This window comes from Trachymyrmex cornetzi, unplaced genomic scaffold (assembly GCF_001594075.2).
Source record: "Trachymyrmex cornetzi isolate Tcor2-1 unplaced genomic scaffold, Tcor1.1 scaffold248, whole genome shotgun sequence".
In the NCBI taxonomy this organism is placed as follows: domain Eukaryota; kingdom Metazoa; phylum Arthropoda; class Insecta; order Hymenoptera; family Formicidae; genus Trachymyrmex; species Trachymyrmex cornetzi.
The window spans coordinates 1,771,672-1,794,511 of NW_017297144.1; the positions used below are offsets into that span (position 1 = coordinate 1,771,672).

The window sequence follows — 22,840 nt, forward strand, 5'->3', positions numbered from 1 at the left end:
CCTACCACTCGCGTAAAATCAAAATCAATAAATATACGTGACAAAAAATATAATCCCTATATATTTGCGATTTGTTTTGCACGGGAGTTGTAAATCCTTCTTGTAAAACACGAGAAAAATAATAATAATGACGCGATGCGGCCAGTACAATATACGTTAACGAGAAAATTAGGGACTGCGAGAGAGACACACGATTAACAACTGCCACTTTGGACAAGTCGCGCGAGTCAGACACTTTTCGAAATTACCACCGGGAGAAATAATCAGCGAAACCACAAGGAAGTGCGCCGAGTCCTGCTGGCGAATCAGTGGCAACTTAATGACTCGCGGTGTGTCTCGATCACTGTAATGCTACAGGCACGTATGAGCGACTACATGAATTTATCTAATTAGGTGCCAATCGCCGTCGTACTTAATTTTCATTGTCAGTCTACCGATTAGTCGTAGAATCGAGTCGTTAAGTGCCGTTATGGCTCGTGGTCATAAACGACGCAACTTTTTATATCTGCCTTACATCTATGGCTATCTGTCATAAAATAGCTAAGGCGATTTAAAGCCGAATGTCAAGGTTGATTTACATAGACCAACTTCCTCTTTACTACACCTTTTTACGTAAAGTAAACTTAAGGTTTTATTTATACGCCATAATCAATAACTACGAATTTTAGCGACAGCTTCTTAGATAAACTTATGGCAAATTCGTTTGAAAGAACTAGTGCGCACTAGTGCATATTAAAGTCGTTGTACACTGATTTAATTTGAGTATAAAAATGAAATGCAAATATTTCGAATTATAAAATACATATTTTACCTAATAGTACAATAAAATGTATTGAGTAGTTTAGGATTTAATCGATTTATATGTTTACGTATAAACATATCTTTACGTTATTTTGTGTACAATGGCTGTAATGTGCACTCAGTGCGGATGCACTGAGTGCGCCCAATCGAATTCGCTATTAGATTCTCTGAATTGATGGGAAAAAAAATTTTGAAAGTAGTTATTAATTTTATTCACATTGGCATCACATTGGCATTTCCTCCTACATCTACGTATTTATTCATTAATTCATTAGTTTTACCTCATTTCAAATATCTCGAATTTAAAGGAACACATTTCGTGCTGTTTAATTGCACTATAGCATTAGAGGTCTGTTGATGTAACCACTAGCAATTGCGAAACCACAAATAGCAAAACAGTGATAAAACCGGCAATAGACAGTAAACTTTAAATTGTTTCGAGAAATTATGGTTCCAAAGGAAGTAATATATTCTAAAATACATGTACAATCACCAAGGTTTCACAATTTCTTTGAGAGGCGATAACTTTAATGCCCCCTTGACGCAATGGGGGAGGGGGAGAGGGGGGGGGGGGCCTAAATTTATTCTTACAACCAGAACTCCACGAATACGTCGACGAATTGTGGATGGACGTCTCGCAACGCTTCGTTACGCGGAACGCATACGGAAGTACGCTCGCGGAATAATCTGCCGCATTCCGGAAGTTCCATCCAGATGATTCGCGGATTACGTCACAGTTTGCGCGCGAACGTAGTAATTAATCGCGAAAGCGAACAATTGGCGCGTGGCATTAAGTGGACGACGCTGCGTAAAATTTGCATAGAATTCGTTGTATCTTAAGCAAAAAAAAAAAAGAAGGAAGAAGAGAGAATCGCGTTTCCGCAGAAACGAGTGAAACCGTGCCAGCGAGAAACCCGCGGAATATTTTAGAATACGCGTTGTACTTTATGCACTTCCGCATACAAACAACGCGTAGTCGAGATGCGTCTGTGTCATGAAATTTCAAAGCGAGAAAGCTAATAACGCGCGATTTGACTTTCGAAACTATTGTTAGGAATGAGAAATCATACAAAAGCAAGATTTTATCAAGATCAGTAGCAAAATAATTTTCAGCATAACAATGTATATTTAATCAAATTAAATTGAATTAAATTAAATTAAATTACCTCGAATCTTTGGAGTGAAATCTATTTCTAAAGACTGATAATCGAGTCAGTTGAAAAGGAGTGGCTCAGTTGTCAATTTTTAAGAATGAGATTTCACTCTTTAGAGTTAGATTCCATTCTAAAGATTTTAGAGAGAAGATAGAACACGCACCGGAAAAAATATCTGGTTGAAAATGGAAAACGAAAAATTCTGATATCAATCAAAAAATTCTGATATCAATCAGAATTCTGGTTATCAACACACACACGACTCTGCAACAAAATTATAATAGATTCAACCAGAATTCCAATTAATTCAACCAGAATTCCAATTAATTCAACCAGACATTTTTTTGCAGTGTACATTACATCTAAAAGTAAAAGGAAATACAGCATATATGTTCTCATAATACATTTTTTTATAAAAATTAACGTCGAATTTTGCTTGAGATCAATAACGTCTCTAATTAAATTCTTAATTAATTCCTAGATATAAGATGAATGTAACAATCTTTTTACATTTGTGCGACATGCACATCTAGGAATTAATACTGCTACAGAATGCATTTCTCTTAATTAATCATCTAATGTAAGGTGACTAACCGTCCTAAATTAGGAGGAGAAAGAATAGTAAAAATTTATTTAATAGTCTCAAATTTTAATTCTTTATCTTACTTTACAACACGTTCCAAATTTTATCCCAAATCAAGGGATTAACATGATTATGAATTGTTCCTTTTTAAAAATAATAAGTGTAAAATATAATTTTCAACTAACATGTAAAGAAAATTTTTTAATGATTTTTTTATTTAAAAATTTAAATATTTTTTATAAAATATACATTCAATAAACAAGTAAACAATTTTACAAAATAAAATATGATTATTTTATTGATGTGATTCGTTATAATCTCATATAATATTATACATTATAATTAAGTACTAGTTATTTACAAGTATAATAATAACGTTGTTTATATACTTCATTAACAATTATTAAAAAAATATTTATCTATTAAAATTTAATTACGACAGTTAATATTAAATTTTTTAAATGTCTCTTTCCCTTCTTAAGGAGTTGATTACCTTAATCTAATGGGTGGGAGGTGCATACATTAATTTTACTTCTCTTTTCGTTTCTCGAATCAACAATTTCCATTCGAGAAGACGGAGAACCTCCGGTGCAGTGTTTTACAAACTTTTTAATCTCTCGCCAGCGGCTTGCGAGAGATCGTGCCCGAGCGGTATCGCGCAACGACGACGGCGGACCGTTACGCCGGCGAGACGAAACAAAATGCAGAGGTAACCGCGAAAAAGCAAGCCGCGTGCAAGCAGCCAGCTCTCCCCGGCTCTCGCCGGGCACCAGGTACGTCGCATCGCTCGTAAAGTCAAGTTTACGGTAGACCGACACCAGCAGTGCGCGACTTTACGCACGCACGCGTGTGTGTGTATTCCCGCTACTTCTCTTCTCTCCGCGGCGATACGAAATCCGAGGGATGCAAAAATTCCGCTGTCGAAGGAAAAGGCCGCAAGGCTCGGCCTCCGCCAGAATATTGACGTGAAAGTCTCGTTAGACTGCCGTGTCAACTCGTAACAGTTTCGTTGCCGCGCCCGGTTAACACGATCGGTCGAAATACAGCTTTACCGTTGGCTCTTACACGGCTACGTGTGTATTCCTTTATGCAAATCACTTGTGAATTTTAATTCGCTCATTCTGCTCGTTATTGAGAAGCTTTGGTTCACTGACTTGAGATCGATAATGAAACAAAATATGCGCGTAGGCATATATTTTTTTATTTGTGTTTGTTCAACAAAGAGAATGTTGATTTCGAGCAATCTTAAAACTATAAATATGTATATAAGGGAATTAATTTTAATAAATGTAAATATATTATAATATTAAAGTTTTTATACACAATTTTCAAGTTTATGTAAAAAGTTTTAATTTTTATATTATCATGCGATTATGTGAAAATATATAAATACATTCATAGAAAGGGGCTTTTTATTATCATAAAAAGCAATTATATGTAAAAATATTAAAATATACATTATGTATAGAAAGATACATAATAAAGAATAGCTCAAGAGATTAAAATAAAAGAAATTAAAATAAGAAGAGCTATGAGCTAAAACAAACCAATTTTAAAATGTATAGAAGGTTCTAATCAATGCAAATATATCTAAATATAATAAAATGTCTTCACGTATGTCAAGTTTCATTTAAAAAAATTTTTTTTTATTTTTATTATATGCATAGAGATATAAACATTATAGACTGATACATTATAAACTGTGTTAAAAAGGTAAATTAATTGTTTTTTATTATCGGATGTTTCAAATTATCTTTTTTAGAACAGCGATTAATTGTCTGCAATTCGTTGACAAAAAAAATGAAATCATAAGTCATTAATGTGTCACCATTTCTTGATTTACCTCGAATGCTCATGAAATAAAACTGATATTTAGGATTGTCGTAAAAGCTTGAATTGGCTCATTAACGATTAATTCCTCTTTGTCGTAGCCCACTCTAATAATCGATAAATTTAGTGGCGGCGATAATGAAATGCATATATAATTCAACTCGTTATTAACTCTTCAAAGATCGTACGAAATACGCTGACAATTCGCATGTCAGCAGAAAGATATTCATGGTGAGTTTGCGCCAAAAAGATAACGAGAAAAAAAATAATACAGCCAGAACGTATATTTATCGCGTCAGAGTTAATTTCAGTAAGAAATACGAATGTATCAATACAGTGTTGGAAATGCCCCTTGGAAGACGAAACTCAGGTAGCTGGAAATGGCATGCAAGGAAGTACGTAATCCGAGCGGCGCAACGGAACGTCGAATTATGGATTTTTCCGATCGCGCGATGTGCGAGCGGCTCGCATGACGTTGTGCCCTTCGGTTTTATTCCGACCTGTGCCAATGCTGAGCGTAACGAGTCTTCTACCCGCGCGTGCTTATTTTATGGAATATATGATTACCCAGTTATAGACTATTATTTCGAAACGATCCGTAGAGTTAGGGACCTCGCGTCTTCGCGGATTCGTTCTTAGATGCGGAATATTTCTCTTCGTAAAAGGCGAATACCGTAAGTCTCGTGCCGGATATCGTATTTTCCATGTTGCGGAATATATACGATGATCATACGTCCTTTATTGTAAGGAACAGTCCTTTATTTCAGATAGCTATCTTTTAGATTTCTTTATTTTTTTTAAATTCAATTTTCCTTTCTATTATGACATTCCAATATTTAATGTCACGTCTGCCTAGTTGGACTCCCCCACTTAACCAAATCTTAATGAATAAATTATATAACAAAAGAACAGTCCTTTATTTCAGATAGCTATCTTTTAGATTTCTTTATTTTTTTTTAAATTCAATTTTCCTTTCTATTATGACATTCCAATATTTAGTGTCACGTCTGCCTAGTTGGACTCCCCCACTTAACCAAATCTTAATGAATAAATTATATAACAATGCGTTATTGATGTGCTTTCATATTCACATAGTTTCAATTTTTGCGCTGCATCCCTTAAGGCACTTCCCTCTTGGAGCAAAACAGATATTCATTTCTAAGGCTGGGTTGTGTTCCACCTTTTAAACTTCAACTCACTCTCTTACTCTCTTATGCTCTTACTCTTTTACTCTTTTGTTTACCTAATAGGTAAATTATCACATAGTTTATCTGAAGATGGAACAACCCTAAGTCGTTTAAAATTGAAAAATTACGCTATCTATGCAAATAATCGACAAATTTAATTTCATGCAAAGGCAATATTAGCTCAAATATAACAAAGTCACAATAACGTCAAAATGACATCAAAATGAATCATGATTGATTAAAAAGTGATTTTTGATAATTAAATTTGCAGGTATTTTAACGTTATGATAACTTGTGTTTTACCTGTGAAACTCATAAACTAGTTTGGAAATATTAAAGAATAAAGTCTTAAAATTTTCAGATTCGTTTGTTATTTTCGCTAAGAAAATATGGTCGTAGGGGAATGCATCTCAAATTTTAAGTCGGATTATTTTTGATGTTTATATTCTTGACCGCAGATTTTTCGATTATGACAGTTTGCTTATTTAAGAGCGTACTGGGATGGGACTTTTTTTACGGCAAGATAACTGAATACTAATGGGTTTTTGTCGTTTTCCTGTCAGGTGCGAAAACGAAGAGGAAATGTGAATAGCGTATCCTGCAGGTGCAGGCGACAACCGGAAAAGTATTAAGCAATTTTAGTCACGACTTTAGCACCTACAATCCTTTTTAAATATTTGTGTCGTGCCTTTTCCGTTGTTTTTTTGCGACTGCACTTCCGTTTTATATTCTTGCAGAGAGAAAAAATAGATAGATAGAGAGAGAGAGAGAGACGCTTGTTTTACTACGTAGTTAGTCATTTGAAACGAATAGACATGATCTAATTGCCTTCCTGTTCTCCTTGAGCGTTTATCGTTTCTGACTCTTATGGAATTCGATCGATTTCTTGCAACAATCGTTTTTCGACGATTGTCGAGTAATGCCGTTAAGTGTAAATTTCATACTTCATATACTTGTTTGATGCGCTTTCTTTTGATTTTTATCTTATACACACGAAGAAACGATTGTATGTATCTGTGTGTTAAAGTATCTAAAAGTTTTAGCTAAATAATTGAAACTATCAAAACTATTGTATATATATAAATAGTTAAATTATCAAAATAATTAGGTATGTAGGACGCTTAAATTGGTTGCTAAAATGTTGAAACTTTTCGCAGCATTGTTTATCATTCTCTTGAGTTTCTTTTACATAACTATTTTAATAATCCAACAAAATTATTTTTAGATCTGTATCTAAAACAAATTCTAGAATGTTAGATATCTTGTTAAATATCAAAAACTAGCATTCACAATGGCACTTTCAACTTTGATATAAGCTTTAAGATGTTTCACATTGACAATGGTCATTTTTCCACGACATTTTTCCACGGATAGATTCGCTTAAGTAGCCAATAAAGCGGTTTTCTGTTTCGCGCTGAAAATCTTTTGATTCTTTGAATCTTTCTATTATTTAATAAGGTGTAACTAACACTTCAAAGTTTTTCTTAATATATGTTACTGTCCTGCAGACCTATTCTGTAATTCTCAACGCAAATTTCGTTATCATTATAACGCTGCTGCGCAGCTTTGTTAACATGAAGAGCTGCGCAGCAGCGTTATAATGAGAACGAAATTTGCGTGGAGAGTTACAGAATAGGCCTGCTGGTAGTAAGCTGACGTTATTTGTCATTTTAGCGTCAAAATGATGACAAATGATTGTTTGTTACCTGGCATCTTTCCATGAATACATTTTCCCGGGCAGTGGAATAGAGTGGTCTTCAGTTCATCATTCAATGAAAATCTTTTGGTGTAGTCTTTTTAGTATTCAATAAGGTGTAACTTACACTTCAGAGTTTGTTTTGAAATCTTTGCAAAATTTTTTTTAGTATTCAATAAGATATAACACTCCAGGGTTTTTTTAAGTGTACGTTGCTGCCACTCAGGTAGCAATGCCGGTGTGAAGTTGGCACCTCATTTTGAAAAAATCGATATTTCATGCATAGTTCCGTTTGCATCCACAATAGTTCTACAGTTCCTGCTAAGTTTTAACAATAGTTCCACTGATTTAGCTAAAAAGAAAAATTTTATAAATGGGGTGCCAACTTCGCGTGGCAAAAATTAATTTTTGTCACGAAATTCTAAAGTTCTCGAAGAGTTCTACAGTTCCTGATAGGTTTCAGCGATAGTTCCGGCCTATAAGTAGCGAAACTATTGTTAAAACTTTTTCACAATGGGGTGCCAACTTCACACCGGCGGTAGCAATTAGCAAATTGATGTTATTTGTCATCGAGTGCTTTCCATTTAGTGACACAAGTCAACACAAATATCATTCCATCTTTCTTGCCGTTCAGTGAATAAGTAAGGATAAAACGACACTTGTCGACTTGGGTTACCAAACGGAAATCACCCATTCCGTCGTCAAAATGATGTCTTTAATGACACATCGTTTAGCATTAAAAGGCTGACAAATAACATTAGCTTATTGTCCGAGTAATAATTCGATAAACACACAAAACTTGTGGCCAGACTTTTTTATCATCGTATTTATCGATCATCTCATAATACAGAACACGTAGCATAACTACTTTTATATTAATTGATATTACGTGTAAAATGATTTTATTCATGTGACTATAGAAAACGGCTTTAAAACTTACTCGAACACATTCTGCGCGTTCTCCAAGTCTATTCTTGGGATAATACTCCTGTATGATTACCTTCCCTGACCTTCCTCAAGAAGATCATCATAGAAGAAGCGCTCGCTTGATTATCATTGCGGCCAGTATTGCAAGTTTGGTCGATCTGTCGCTTAACGACCCTCGCGAGTGACGCGCGAGTAGCCTTCCTTTGAGTATAGACGGCCACAATTATTAGCGCCAATAAAACGCGTCGCATGCAGCAACGGGCGTCGCGACGGGTTTACAGCAGACAGTAACCCAGCAGCAGCAGCGGCAGCAGTCCCTGTACACATAATCACTTCCGAAGCCTCCACTCGCGCGCACAGAGTTGGATTGGCACACAATCGCGCGCCGCAATAAACCGCATCACAAGCAAACGTTTCACTCGCGTGACACACTTGACATTCACCGTCTCTTTCCGTTCCATCGCGGCCAGTCACCGATACACCAGCCACACCCGGTTCTCTCTTTCTCCCGACGTACGCATGTATGTATGTATATAGGTACCTGTATACGCGGCGTACGCGTGTGCGTACGTACCTGCTTTATCTTTCCTCGGAGGTTCAAGGATAGGAAGCTAAGCTGCAACCGAAGGTACCGGCGGGGTTTCGTGACGAGAGAAGACGCCTGCGTTTTTCGCGCAATCTTCGACTGCGTTTATCCAGCTAGCTGCGCTACGAATGCTTCATTCATATAATCATCGAGACGATCGCCGTGATCGACGTCGTTCTATACGCGAGCGTGTAATTTCGCGCGGAATGTCAAGGCATAGAAAAAAAATGACCGATCAGCGTAAAGGCGGAGGTCTTTAATGAGCTTCGAAATTATGCACGGCAACGAGACGTCGGCAATTGGAGATATTCATGAATTTAAAAAAAAAAAAAAACAGTCTTTGAGTGTTTAGCGTTGTTCATTTCACGTCGTCGCCTTCGAATCTTTACGATCGATCGGCGCGACGAGAGCAATGATTGGCAAATATTTTGCGTAGATATACGATGATAACTAAGTACGACAACGACGATGACGATGTTGATGTTAAATTTTAATGCTTCTCGAACGAGTTTCTCTGCGAGCTTCCCTTGCAATCGTCGTCTCGATTCCACTCGTGGTTAGCGGGACGATGATCGCCAAGCGGTACGATCGTTATGGCAGACTCGTCGAAATATACCATGACTGTAACCGGGACGTTGTAGAAAGTGGTTGTGATTTTTTTTGCGGTCTCTGCAGCGATACGGTTCTTCGCGTCGGTATTAATCGTGTGATCCACTGAATCCAGGCCGTTGAAAGTGATAACGTGTTATAGACCTCGTGTCTCTTTAGATTCTTGAATCAATGAATTGTCTTTACGTCGTTACTCCGCAAATAAACAGAATTGTCGTGTACAGAATATCTCTGAGTTTAATTTCATCTGCAAATTCTTTTGACTAATTTGAAGGTATATACTTTTCTATCCATGAATATCACACAGAGATATTGATATTCTTTGTGCAATTGAGAGGATAAGAAGTGTTTGGTAACGAGTAAAATTCCCGAATTTTTTTAAGTGTGAAAAGAGCGGTATATTTGATTCATAAAACTGCAAATTCAAAACACGTCGTTCACACGCAAGTGGAGTATTTTTAACCTCCAGGCGGCCGGGATGGCACCATGTGGTGTCATCAATTTTGATTGTATAAAATGTATTTAAATATATATGTATGGAACCATACCGTATATTATGTATATATGATATATATATATATATATATATGATGTATATATGGCGTTTTATTTTATCGAATTTAACTATGTAACATTGAAAAATTAGGTGAATAAACGTTGATTTCTGATTTATATCAGAGGTTTTTCAGAGCCTAGGATGGTCAGAAAAGTTTTTAGCGACCTCGAAAACCCCCAGGTACCCATATTTCCTGATTTAAAAAGAAAAAATTTTTCATAACTGTTAACGACTGGCACCATATGGTGTCACCCAATGACAGACACAATCAGTTGATCATTGGGCTGCACTTATATGAGAATATTTAGCAAAAGTGGACTTTTTTAGATAAAAAAAAAAGCCCGGCCGCCTGAAGGTTAAAAGAATATTTCCAGAACGTGTTGCAGTTTTGATAGCCCTGTTTTTCTACTTTATTAATATCAATTTATGCAACTCAGATACATTGCTTTGTATAGTAACAACGACATAAATCTTGTAAAACTAGAATCGAGATTAGCAAAATTCCACATTTTTTAAATAAAGTCCAGTGGTAAAAATTAATATTTTCCGGAAAAGAAACTGGTACAAACTGATCTTTTCTATTAACAGGTGATGTTATATTGGTTAAACGCAGTCGAAAAAATAGATAAAATTATGAACATGTTAATGAAGACCAGAAAGATGATTTTGTAGAGAGACGGAAATTACTCACAAAATGGCTGGACGACCGGTTGTTTAGAATTTCTCGATGTTTTGGTGAAAAGTCAAGATAGATATAATTAAAAGAAAACGTAAAAGAATTCGAGCAAAAGTGTCACTCTACTAAAATAACTCACTTAACTGGCCATATATATTTAAATTTCGCATGTCGAGAAGAAGCATGTCAATTATTAAATCCTTCAGTGTATTGTATTCTAATTTAATTTTGATTAAGAGAGTGTTTTCCAATTTAAATTTTATTCAAAATAAAACCGTAACAGACTAGAAATTGGCGTAACAAATAAATTAATTGTTGTCACAAGATATTGAATGATAACGAATCAGATCTGTTAGTAAACATTTTTAATTCTATATTATTTTTCTTATTAAACAAAAAATTAATATACAATTTAGTAATATTTATATTTCCAAATTTTTTATTTAAAAAATTTATTTTACATATTAACTTGAATTTTTAAAAATTGTAAAATTTGTATTGTTTTTTTGCTGTAAATTACAGCGATTGATACTTCTTAATAAAGCAAAAATCTTTTGATGTTTATAAATATATTTCAATATTACATATTAACCATTTTTATAATTTTTATCTCCCATTGAATTTTTCTAGCCATCCCTGAATTAGAAAGACATAGCTATTTATATATTACTTCATTCTAAATGATCTTCGAAATTGCTGAAATTATCCCAACTTAAGAAATTATCCCAACACTACATTCTGTAAATGTGAATTCTAGTAGTTTTGCGTTAAACAAAGTCATTTCGTATGTTTCCATTTGAATTTCATCATTCATCACAGCTATGTAAAATAACCGACGGCAAAATGCGATAAACGAGAAACGCGGCGATTTTTAACCGTGATGCGTGCCAATCAATTTGCGCTGTACGTAACGTACTTACGTAACACATAGCAAACTTAATTATAAGGTAATTATGCTAATGCACTGGAAACGTAGCACATCATTCTTCTCGTATAAGTGCGACTCTATTGTAAGCGCAAATTTCATTCACATTACCGCATCGGGAGCATTTCCTATGGAAACCTTTGTTGGTATTGCTATTCCAGGAACTGGAACTATCAGCTTTCTTTCTGTGCTGCCACATGTTTTTACGACATTGGTTACGAAACATCCTCGCAATATTTGGAACAGTATCTTTCCTGCGCGCTAAATTGCATCGATAAATAAAATACATTCAATTGATTGCGTGCGGACATTGCTCACTCGGGCACATTAAATGTAAATTTTGCGGCAAGATTATGGAAAGTAATAAACGAAGGAAAATTACAGTAGACACGAGATACACGACAGGTTGAAAATTCGATTGCTGGAATCGTGGAACGCGGTATTGATCGTATGCAAGAATAATTCGGGATATAGCAGCGATCGATACGAGAGCAATTTCAAGTATGTGGCAACAAAAATTGCAGGCGTAACTTGGGATAATAACAACTTGGTTCCGCGTCAAATCTATAATCCCGTTTTTGCAGGTGAAGGGGTGCAATTAATAAGCATACCATATTAATTAAGTGATTATCTGTGAAATGTACCTCGGCCATTGTTACAGGCGTCTCGGGAATGGAGCATTGCACCGAGAATGCACCCGGGTTTTTACCGTCCCACACCGCCGCCGCGCCGGTAGCTTCCTTCGCGCCGGCCGTCTCGCGCGCGCGGAATGTAATGACACAAATTTAAATGACTGCGGTCGCTCGTGGGCGGTGTTGCTCGTAAGAGATCGCAATTAGGATCCGCTGCCACCGCAAAATAGAGAAAGAGAGAGAGATAAATATTCGGTATACAAGGCAAATATATTATATACGACGCCCTTTGCGTGAGAAAGTCTCCCGGCATGCGGCGACGAAGGGAGCCGTGCTTCCTCGCTCCCTTCCTTGGGAAGACGCGGAGTGCCGCCGATGGCCACCGTCGGTCGGGAATCCGTCGACGCCGCGTAAACGTCTTCGCGAATTTCACATTCACCGCGCCGCGGTGGTTTTACAATACGATACGGCGATTTGTACCGCTGCTGCGCGAGAAGCAAACAGCGGAACGAAGACGAAGACCTGGCTTTTAGTAGCTTCGAGGGGTTGGCGCGGTTGACGTTGCCTCGCGATCCCGCGGAGTTGCGAGTTATTTCTTGGATCGGATCTCACGAACATGATTGCAATCTCTTTCATTCTGTTTCTTCTTCGTTTCTTACTTCGCATATAGCGCGCAGAATCTTGAATACCGGAACTAAAATCGGTCAAGTGAAGTGATAACCATAGACGCAACATTCTAACGTTCGACGAATGCAGATGTGCGGTATTCACGGCGAGTTCTTATTCTTATACACTGAAAAGATCTATTGAATCTTAACACACATATTTCTTTGAATAGTACTTATTGTAAGTAAATATTTATTTATAGTGAAGGAATATTTATATACTCAATAAAAAATTATAGTTAAATTAAATTAATGGTTTCGTATTAAATAAATATGTGTTTATATTTAATAAATATTTAAAACTATTCAAATTGTTCAAACTAATCTAAACTATTCAAACTAATATTTGTTAAAATTTAGTTCTTTTTTAGTGAATCAAAATATCTTTATGCTACGTGCAATTTATAGCCAAATTAATGCAACTGCGCAATTCCAGTGTAAATAAATCAATAGTTTGTATATGACGCGTAATAGGATATTGTCTGCGTTCAGCAGAAAAAGCTGCTTTGCAACTTGTAAAATTCTTTAATATGATTGGTTTATACATTTAGAAGGAATTAAGGGCAAAAATCAATTGCATTAAAAAAATCTTACAACAGATTAATGAGATAAAATCTTACATAGCTGCTTTTTCTACTGAACGCAGTCATTTGATTTTCAATGTACATTAAAAGTTCAAATCCAATTATAGATATTTAATGGGTCTCTACATTCCATGATTAAATTGATGTACATTAAAAGTTCAAATCCAATTGTAGGTATCTACTGAATATCGATATTTCATGATTAAAGTTAATCTTTATATTGGTAATAAAAATGCGACGTCTTTTACAAAAAGAAAAGTTATGCATTTGCATATACTTATCTTGTACAAGGTTATCAATTTCATTGGCCGAGACGATAATCGAATACTTTTTTTGTAATGTCTAAGTTATACTTTTGTGTCTGCCTTATATGAAAGCGGCGGCGAAAGTTTTTCGGAGTCAATGGCCTTCCAACGGATCCGAGGATGCCCGTTACAAGAGTATCCTTACTCGCGTTTTTATTGCATTCACCTATATATCATCGATACACCGTTTACTGCATTCTCTTCTCGTGTAATCTATATACTTTGTTTTGCTTTCGATAAAAAATAGATACTTTCACATGCACATTCTATTTCTTTCTATTAATTAAGATATTGTTATCGTACCATTACCATATCATCCAGATATATGACTGAAAGATAATTAAAAATAAATGAATATCTTAAAATTGAAATAAAATCGAATATCATATTAAGACCCAGTATTTAATTTTTTTAAACCTGTGATTAGATTTATCCTGATGATAATGTAAAAATAGTTTTTTTTAACTAGGTAATTACTAAATTGATTTAAAGTTACCACTATAAAGTCAATTTAGTGATAGCTACCATTTTTACATTATCGTCAGATTAATTGAGATTAAATCTAAACCACGAGTTAATCGAAAAATATAAAACCGAGTCTAAATAGTATATTAAATAAAATATTAATTCTAAGGCATTTACATTAGAGATTAATTTAATTTATAAACTTTATTCGTTTCTCTTTTTTTCATGAGGAAGAGATTAAAATGTCAATCTTTTGTAACTAAATATTAAATTTGAAGAGGATCTAACAAGTTTGTTTTCTTTGAGGAAAGTAACCGGTATGGCTCTTCATAATTGTCAGACACGCGAGTATTTAAGAATGCACGGTATCTAAACGTCGTGATTTCTCTCAGATACAGCACAGATTTATCCGAAGACGACGCGCATCTAGGCAGAACGCCTCTCACGTTTAGTCGGAAAAGCCGCGGCATCGACTCGCGTTAATTTTGCAATCGTAAGTCATACTTCGCAACACGCGCACCCGCGATCCTACTGCAGCCATTTAGAAATCAGTTTCCCATAAGTGTAGGTATAATACGCATGAGCCTACACTATGTATCGCCTTAGCATACAATCGTGGGACGACACAACGGTGCGGTAAGGACCATCATGCTCGATTTCTTCCCTCTTTCTCGTCTCATTCTTTCTTTTTCTTTCATCCTCCCTGAGTTTCTTTTTTCCGCAAGCCGTCGTACCGCGATCCACCACAACAATACCGCAGCGAAAACGTCTTTTCTCTCTCTATCTATATCTTTCTTTCGTTCTCTCTCTTTCTCTCTTTCTGTCTCCACAACTCCTCTCTTTCGTTTATTCGCCCGCGACCAACCGAACCGAGCTACTTTCGCGAGAATAGGATACACTGGGTCGCCCTCGTCGCATTTGACGTTCGACAACGATCGTGAGATTTTGTCGAGTTTATTATACGTGACGTGATGAAAGTCGTGAAAAAGCAGAGAACTATGTTTAATTCTAGTGGGGCCAGGTGATTCAGGCACTGATTCATAATAACGAAGTAAGGATGGATCCAGTAGTGTATTTTTTCTTCTTCGATCGTGGGACTGAAAATGGATGAATCATTACAGTCGCAGTAAGAGAATACGTTTATTACAATTTATACAACAGTAATAGTAATTTTATTTTAATTTTGCAATTTATTTCAATAAATTACAAAATTAAAATAAAATTATTATTATTATCAAAATTACAAAAATCTCTTTAAACGCAATCCGACTAAAATTTCTCTTGTATTCAACGAAGTTAGAAAGATAACACCGGAAATTTTTGGATTCTTAAATCTGATTAAATATTTTATATTTAGGATATATTTTCTGTTATTGGTAAAAGAATTCTGTAGATAGTCAGTTTTTCAAAAAGTTGAGCGATACATTGTATCAAATATTTAATGCAGAAATTTATCAGAGCTTCGTCGTTGATAATGCCTACTCTCTAAATCTGAATCAGTGGATAATCACTGATATCAGTGCTAAGTATGCCACTGGTAATCAGTGAATGAAATGTGAGATCCCTAATCTAGATAATCTTTATTATGTGATTTAACTAACTTTGTTTTAGTGCATAAATGAAATGAATATGATATTGGAAGATTGAAATTAACGTGCAAATATCAGTATTTTAATTATATAATGCTCAAACATTCTTTCTTCTTTAGTTCAACTTTACTGACTATCCAGTGCCAAATATGCCATTAGTAATCAGTGATTATATTGATTCAGATTTAGAGAGTACGCATGTATTAATTACTTTTAATTGGACAGGGCATATTCATAAGTAATAACGATAATGTTTTAGAATGATAAATGAAACGATGACACAACTATTTATTCCGCCTACACGGAAGTATTGTTGAAATAACCAAACGACAATATATGAAGTCATCGGTAAGATTAATTGGTTACAAATTTTCACGCGCGTCATGTTTTGCCAATTCTTGTGTGGCTGTTTGGGTTAACTTCTAATATTAGTTTAACCGACCTACATTAAATCTCTATCGATGGACATAGATGTTACAGGCAGAAAAAAGGATTGAATTAACTGTACTATATTCTTGAGTGATAATGATGATGATGACATTGCTTTGGAATGATAAATGCTATGATGTACGTACAACAGACAATTATGTACGTATACGTAACACACGTACATGTACTTATATAAGGAAATAGGAAAAACATAGAATATTATCAAAAGGAGTTGTAAAGAAATTGATCTTATATATTCGATTTTTTACACATCTCATGACACCCGAGAAACAATATTTTTTTATAAATGTAAAATTTATACTATGTTATAAATATATATAATATTTTATTTTGCGTTGCGTATAATTTAGACTTGTTTATTTGTCACCGCTGATTCATTATAATAGCATAAGGCCATTGAACTAATGAGCATTACGTGTAAATCAATATGGCGTCTTTATACCGGATGTTCGTTGGTCCAGCGGTCTTATTCTATACTTAAGCAGGTTATGTTATTTTGTGTGTGTGTGATGGTTTTAATTCTTTCACAATGGCTGTCTGCCGACATTATTTTTTTTTTCGTTTTTCTCACATATTTCTTAATTTCTCACAATGCCAAGTACTTATGCCTGTGGAATCTTTGCACGTTCGAGATCACCTAAATTCGCGAATTCTCTTCGAAACTTTTTTTTAATTGTGAGTAAAAACTTTCGGAGCTGCGATTCGAAAAGTTCTTTTTTATGATTGCGAGAACTTATCGTGGTTTGGGAATTATTATATACACTTTAAAAAAATAACGGTATGAATTTAAAATCGTATGCGGTGTTTTATATTTCTCACTGTATTGGTGTTAATATTAACACTAATATAATGTGAATTTAACACCATGGATTTTAAATCCACACTATAATGGTGTTGATTGATATAAGTACCAAACATTTAAAATCCACACCATATTGATAATATATTACACCAACACAGTGAGAATTATATAGACACTGCATGGATGTTAAATTTACACTGATATTTTTAGAGTGTAGAAAATTTGACGCCGAAATGAACTGATAAATGCTTGATTCATAAACTGTTCACAATTTGATGAAGTCTCGTGAGGAGACTTCATGAATAATGACAGTGCAGAGAAAAAATATCGGCAATTTACATTTTCTATATGTTAATAAGGTTCTCAATTATTGGCTTCTTTCCTGTGAATTTATAATCACATTTCCCCCCAGCAATCTCGACATGATTATTCACTTTTTTTTCCCTTTATATACACACATGCAAACAATCTTAATCTATTTTTATAGACCCTTTTTATGTTCAATAGCAAGATAATATTTATAATTACGATATCACAACAAATTATGGATTTTAATTAAATTCTCGCTACGTCATAAATATGCTTGGTAAAGAATGTAAAAAAACGTACGATAAATTTACAATGTCTCACATCCTGCATCGAGCATAAACTCCAGACTATCCAGAAGGACCTTCGTTTATTATCGACATCATGAATCGGCGGAAACTTTAGTTATGACCAAGCTGTGTCTAGCCGCGCGACATTGTAAGTGTATGATAATCACGTATAATCACTCGTGATAACGTCGCAACCCGTGTTTGCGAAACAGGTTTTTTTTTCCAATCTAGAAGTTCTGCAATTAATCATCCGACGAATAGGTATATCATTGTACAACCCGAACGATGTGTACGTTTCGTAGTCGAAAAAATAAATTTTGTTATATGACTGAACAATAAGCTAATGAATATATGAAATAGCTTGGAATTTGCAATAAACTAATTAATTTCTTTGTGCTCTCCTCTTTTGTCACTATTCTGAGAAGAAAAAATAAATTCCTGATGTTGGTTACATTTGCCTATCAAATTAGCCAATAAATTCACGTATGTTCTTAGAAATCTAAGCTGAACGAAGCAGTTTAGCTTTTTAATTAATTACTGTTAATTTTTAATCGATCGCTGACAATTTTTTATTTAAAAAATTGTCAGCGATCTATTATTGTTGATCTATTGTTTAAAAAATTATTTTATTTGCAATTCTGTTACTTGTTAAAAATAAGGAATAATAAATATATTCATTATTCCTCATTTTTAACAAGATAAAGTAACAGAATTGCTAATAAAAAAGATTGTCATAATCAGTCATAAAATTGTCATCAGTTATTTATCGAACTGTTTTTGTCAAATTTACTTATTATAATAAAATTTCTTTAGTAACGTAAAAAAGAACAAAATAAATTAATAAAATAAATATAATTAATAAAATAAATTATTATTTTTTTTTTAGTCAAAATAAATCATATTGTTTTCAGTCAATTTATATATTTATTTTGACTAAAAAAAAATAATTTATTTTATTGTTCTTTTTTACGTTACTAAAGAAGTTTTATTATAATAAGTAAATTTGACAAAAATAGTTCGATAAATAACTAATTCAACTATGATGTTAGCAAATATTACATAGATATTATTATACAGACGTAATTAGACAGGTTCACAAAAAAATTACATTTAGACGAGTTTGCATAAATATGAGCGATTTCATTCGCGTGTCAGTGGAATATTCCATTAGTTCATTTTTTATCTTATCAATCTGTTGCTATTTATTAAAGCTCTTTATTTATTAAAAAGGATTTATTAATAATAGTTACACGGAATCTCATTAAAGTCATTATATGTGTCATTAATATTTGGATTTTTATAACGTCTCTATATAAATGACAATGAATTTAATGATCATGTATGAATTGTGATAATTAAAAATAATTAAATCAAATTGTCACGATTGTATATAACAGTCCAGAGATTATCTTTATTAAATATTTTAATATATCGCGCAAAGAGCTAACTCCCAACTAATCCTCTAAACTAATTGTAATATAAACATCTCTTTGTATCATTATATATTTTTTTAATTTTACAAAATTTAATTAATTTAAAAAATTAGTAGTTTGGTTTCGATCTGCAGAATTAGAGTGATGTAACTTATATATTGTATTTTTTCTTTTTTTTTAATTTACACCATTTAAACATTTGTATTTTTATCATTATTACAAAATATCATGTAGAAATACATTATCGTTTATCTTCGTGCGTAAATTAAATTTTGAATTTAAATTCGACTTTTATAAGATCGTAATATTTCATTGTAACACCATTGTGACATTGTATATTGCATCACGCCTTGACCGAACGACCTCAAGTTGTTTACGTGATTCTAATTAATGTACGACACATCGAGGTTAAATATCCGCGCGGGTTAAACGTCTTCGTTCGCGGATCATACCGGATCGCGCGAGGAAGCAAGATCGGTCACAATTATCGGCGTATTGCAATTTTTTACCCGGCAAAATTACAGAACCGCATACGCCAAGATGCACGTACGCGATTCACGCAAAACACCGGGCGAGACGGACAAACCGCAGGTGTGGCGACCAATGTCAGTCTTGACGTAACGCAATTTGATCTGCACGGCGACGATGATGAGTCCATGCAATGTGAATTGGACGGACAGTTTTATGCACCGTTTGCTTTGCGTCGAGCATATAAGCGCTTTCAGTTACGCGACAACGACAAACGGTCAATAAATCTCTGATGATTTATTTCCAGTATATCACACTTGTTCTCCGTCAGGGCAGTCATCTATTCGCTTCTTACGCAGATGCAAATCCGCCGGCTATCTTTAAATATATTAATCTCGGAAGCCTCGAAGAATTGTGTTACACGCGAATATATAATGTTTATTTGCAGAGTTATATGCAGATTTTTTTGAAATTGCAAATTTTTATGACCTACCAAGCGTAAAAATGCAGTGACCGAAACACCTATTTTTATCTCTGCATTGTGGACTACATTTTCAAGCTAGATTTTAAAAGATACACTGAAACAAAGATGCTATATCAACATTATTTTAATTGAAAATTATTTTGTTAATTCAATAACACTATTAATGAAACAAAACATTATATACTCTTGTTTCAATAAAATTTTATTTGTTTCATTAATACTATTATTGTGAATTAACAAGATTATTTTTAATTAAAATAATGCTGTTGTATAACATCATTTTTTTTAGTGTAACAATGCTATTGTATACCTAATTTAAAAGAAGACTTATATATTTAAAATCTAAAATTATGAAATCGTGTTACAAAAGCACGTAATATTTTCCTTTTTTTCTTTCTTATTGAGTCATGCTATATATATTTATTAAAATTTACGTCTCTAATAAAACTTACATAATCGTTAAGTAAAAATTATGAATTTGTTTTTACATTATTGCAGTAATTATATGTGTGTAATAAGTATGTTGTTTTCTTAAGTACTAAAATTGTATGTTTTTAAATGGAGATTTTTTTTATCAAATAACGACTGCTGCACGCACCGTGATAATTTCGCGTACTTTCATGCTTTAATACGAAAAAAGTGGTTTGTATAAAATCTACCTCCATACATCGGAAGAACTTTTATAAAAATAATCTTATAAAACATTCATTTTTTAAATTCAACATTGACTTCAAAATGTTTCTTGGGAGCGTATTTAAAGATTCATATTTTCTAATTGCAAAGTTCTGCATGGGAAAAAAAAATCGTACGGCGCATTGTGTGCTTCACGCACACAGGTCATTAATTTTCTCGCTTAGATTCGAAGTTAGCGATAACACCATTAAATGGCCAAACAGACAATACAAATGCGATAATTACTTATTTACTCCGTATGTGATTACGTAATTAATTGATGGATATAGGATGTATCTCAAGATTTATTATGTTACTACATAATAAATTTGAGGAATAATTTTGCAAAAGAATTCTACTAATAATTTTTTTTTTAATTCTCTTAATATTTTTATTTTTATATTCTTTTAATATCATTATTTTTATATCTGCTAACATTTATTTTTTATATAATTAAGAGAGAACTTCCTACGTAGTCGATGAATTACGAAAACGCTGTCGTAATTTTTTATCTTCCACGTTATTTTGCAAGAAATGCAGCAAGTCCCACGTCTAAACAACGAGAGTTCACCTGTCGCTGCATTATAACTATACCGATTATACTAGACGATTATCCACGCTGGTCGCACATGTTTCAATTATGAAAAATATTCATAAACAACATAGCAGCGCCGCGTAATACAGGATATTTAGCAAATGATAGACAGTTTTAGGACTAGAGAAACGCATGAGAAGAAGCGAAAAATATTCATTCGAATCCGGAAATATTTTTCCCGAGTGCCTTTCGCAATGTTGAGACCGACTAACCGCTGTGCTCCAGCAGTGCGCAAAATAATTATTCACAGAAAACTGAAATTTGTAATTTTATTGATTTTTTAATATTCATTCTAATGATTAATATAATTAAGAAATACAGAATCCAGTGGAATACTTTTCTATATAATTAATACTTATATATTACTTAATTTAATGTACTCTCTAAAAGTGCAATGAATTAGTGACTTCAGTGCCACACTTATAACTAGTGTAATCATTAGCAAATATTTTTTAGTATAATAATACACTGATTCACTTTTAGAGACTAGAATTTTCTACAAGTGAATCTACAGAAAATCATGTGAAAGTGAATTAGTGTACTATTAGTGAAAAACAGTAAACATTCGCTGATACATAATTTATAAGTATAGCACCGAAATCAGTAATAATATACTGATTTACTTTTAGAGAACATGTTAATTCATTGATTATTAATATTAATCGTCGCGGTAAAACATGGAATTTATTACAACAGATTTATTAAACAGGGATTTTAGCGAAGATCGAGAAATCTCGCGGCAGACCACAAGATTTCCGGTGAAAACCGTAATTTCCGGCGAGATAAATTGACCGGACGAACGCGCGCGTACTCACACTCTCGTATACTACGATCTTAAAACAAGCACGAGGCACAACAGCCTTGTACTAAAAATTCACCAAACCGTTTTAAGTTTGCCTCTCGTCCTCGTTTAAATTCTTATCAATGCACGTTCTACATGCGAGCTCGTTACGTTTCGCGAAAACTAATTTTTCAACGTTGGTGCAGTTTCCACAAGAAAGGCAATCTCGTTCTTGTTAATATTGATTATGCGCTTGAACGTTGCATGATGAACGGGAAAAAATTGATTTAATATCGATCACAGCAACGTCTTATTATTGATAATTATCTAATAATTATACGTTGTTTTCAGAATTTGGTGGGGGGAGGGGAATATCAAGCACCTTTAATATATTATCTTGTATTTTTTATGGAGACGATAAAAGCCTTCATGCGACTAAATCATGATTACTTTCGTACGTATTTGGAACACTGCACTCGTTATCAGTTCCATTACTTTCTCCCACATGTGTATTTTTATAAGTAGTACTTTCTACTTTGAATGTAACTTTCTTAAGATTCTAGAAACGATAAAAGAAAATTGAAAATTCAATCGTAACCAATTGATTGTGACCAATTTCTAATTCCTGCAGATAATCTACATGTAAAAACAAGTTTTTATTACTTTAATTACTCCTGCACCCGAGTATTTTATTTATATACACTCTGATATTTATTTTCCTGCCATTTTGTCTTTTTTCCGATCGAATATTAAGAGAGAACGCATGAGAGAAAGTTTCTTAGTTAATAT

At 33.8% G+C, this 22,840-nt stretch overlaps 1 protein-coding gene across 3 annotated transcripts in view; it reads left to right on the forward strand.

Annotated features, from left to right (window-relative positions):
- Positions 1–22,840, forward strand: part of LOC108761451 (uncharacterized) — a 65,371-nt gene that overhangs the window by 22,510 nt on the left and 20,021 nt on the right. The gene's annotated exons all lie outside the window — the stretch shown is intronic.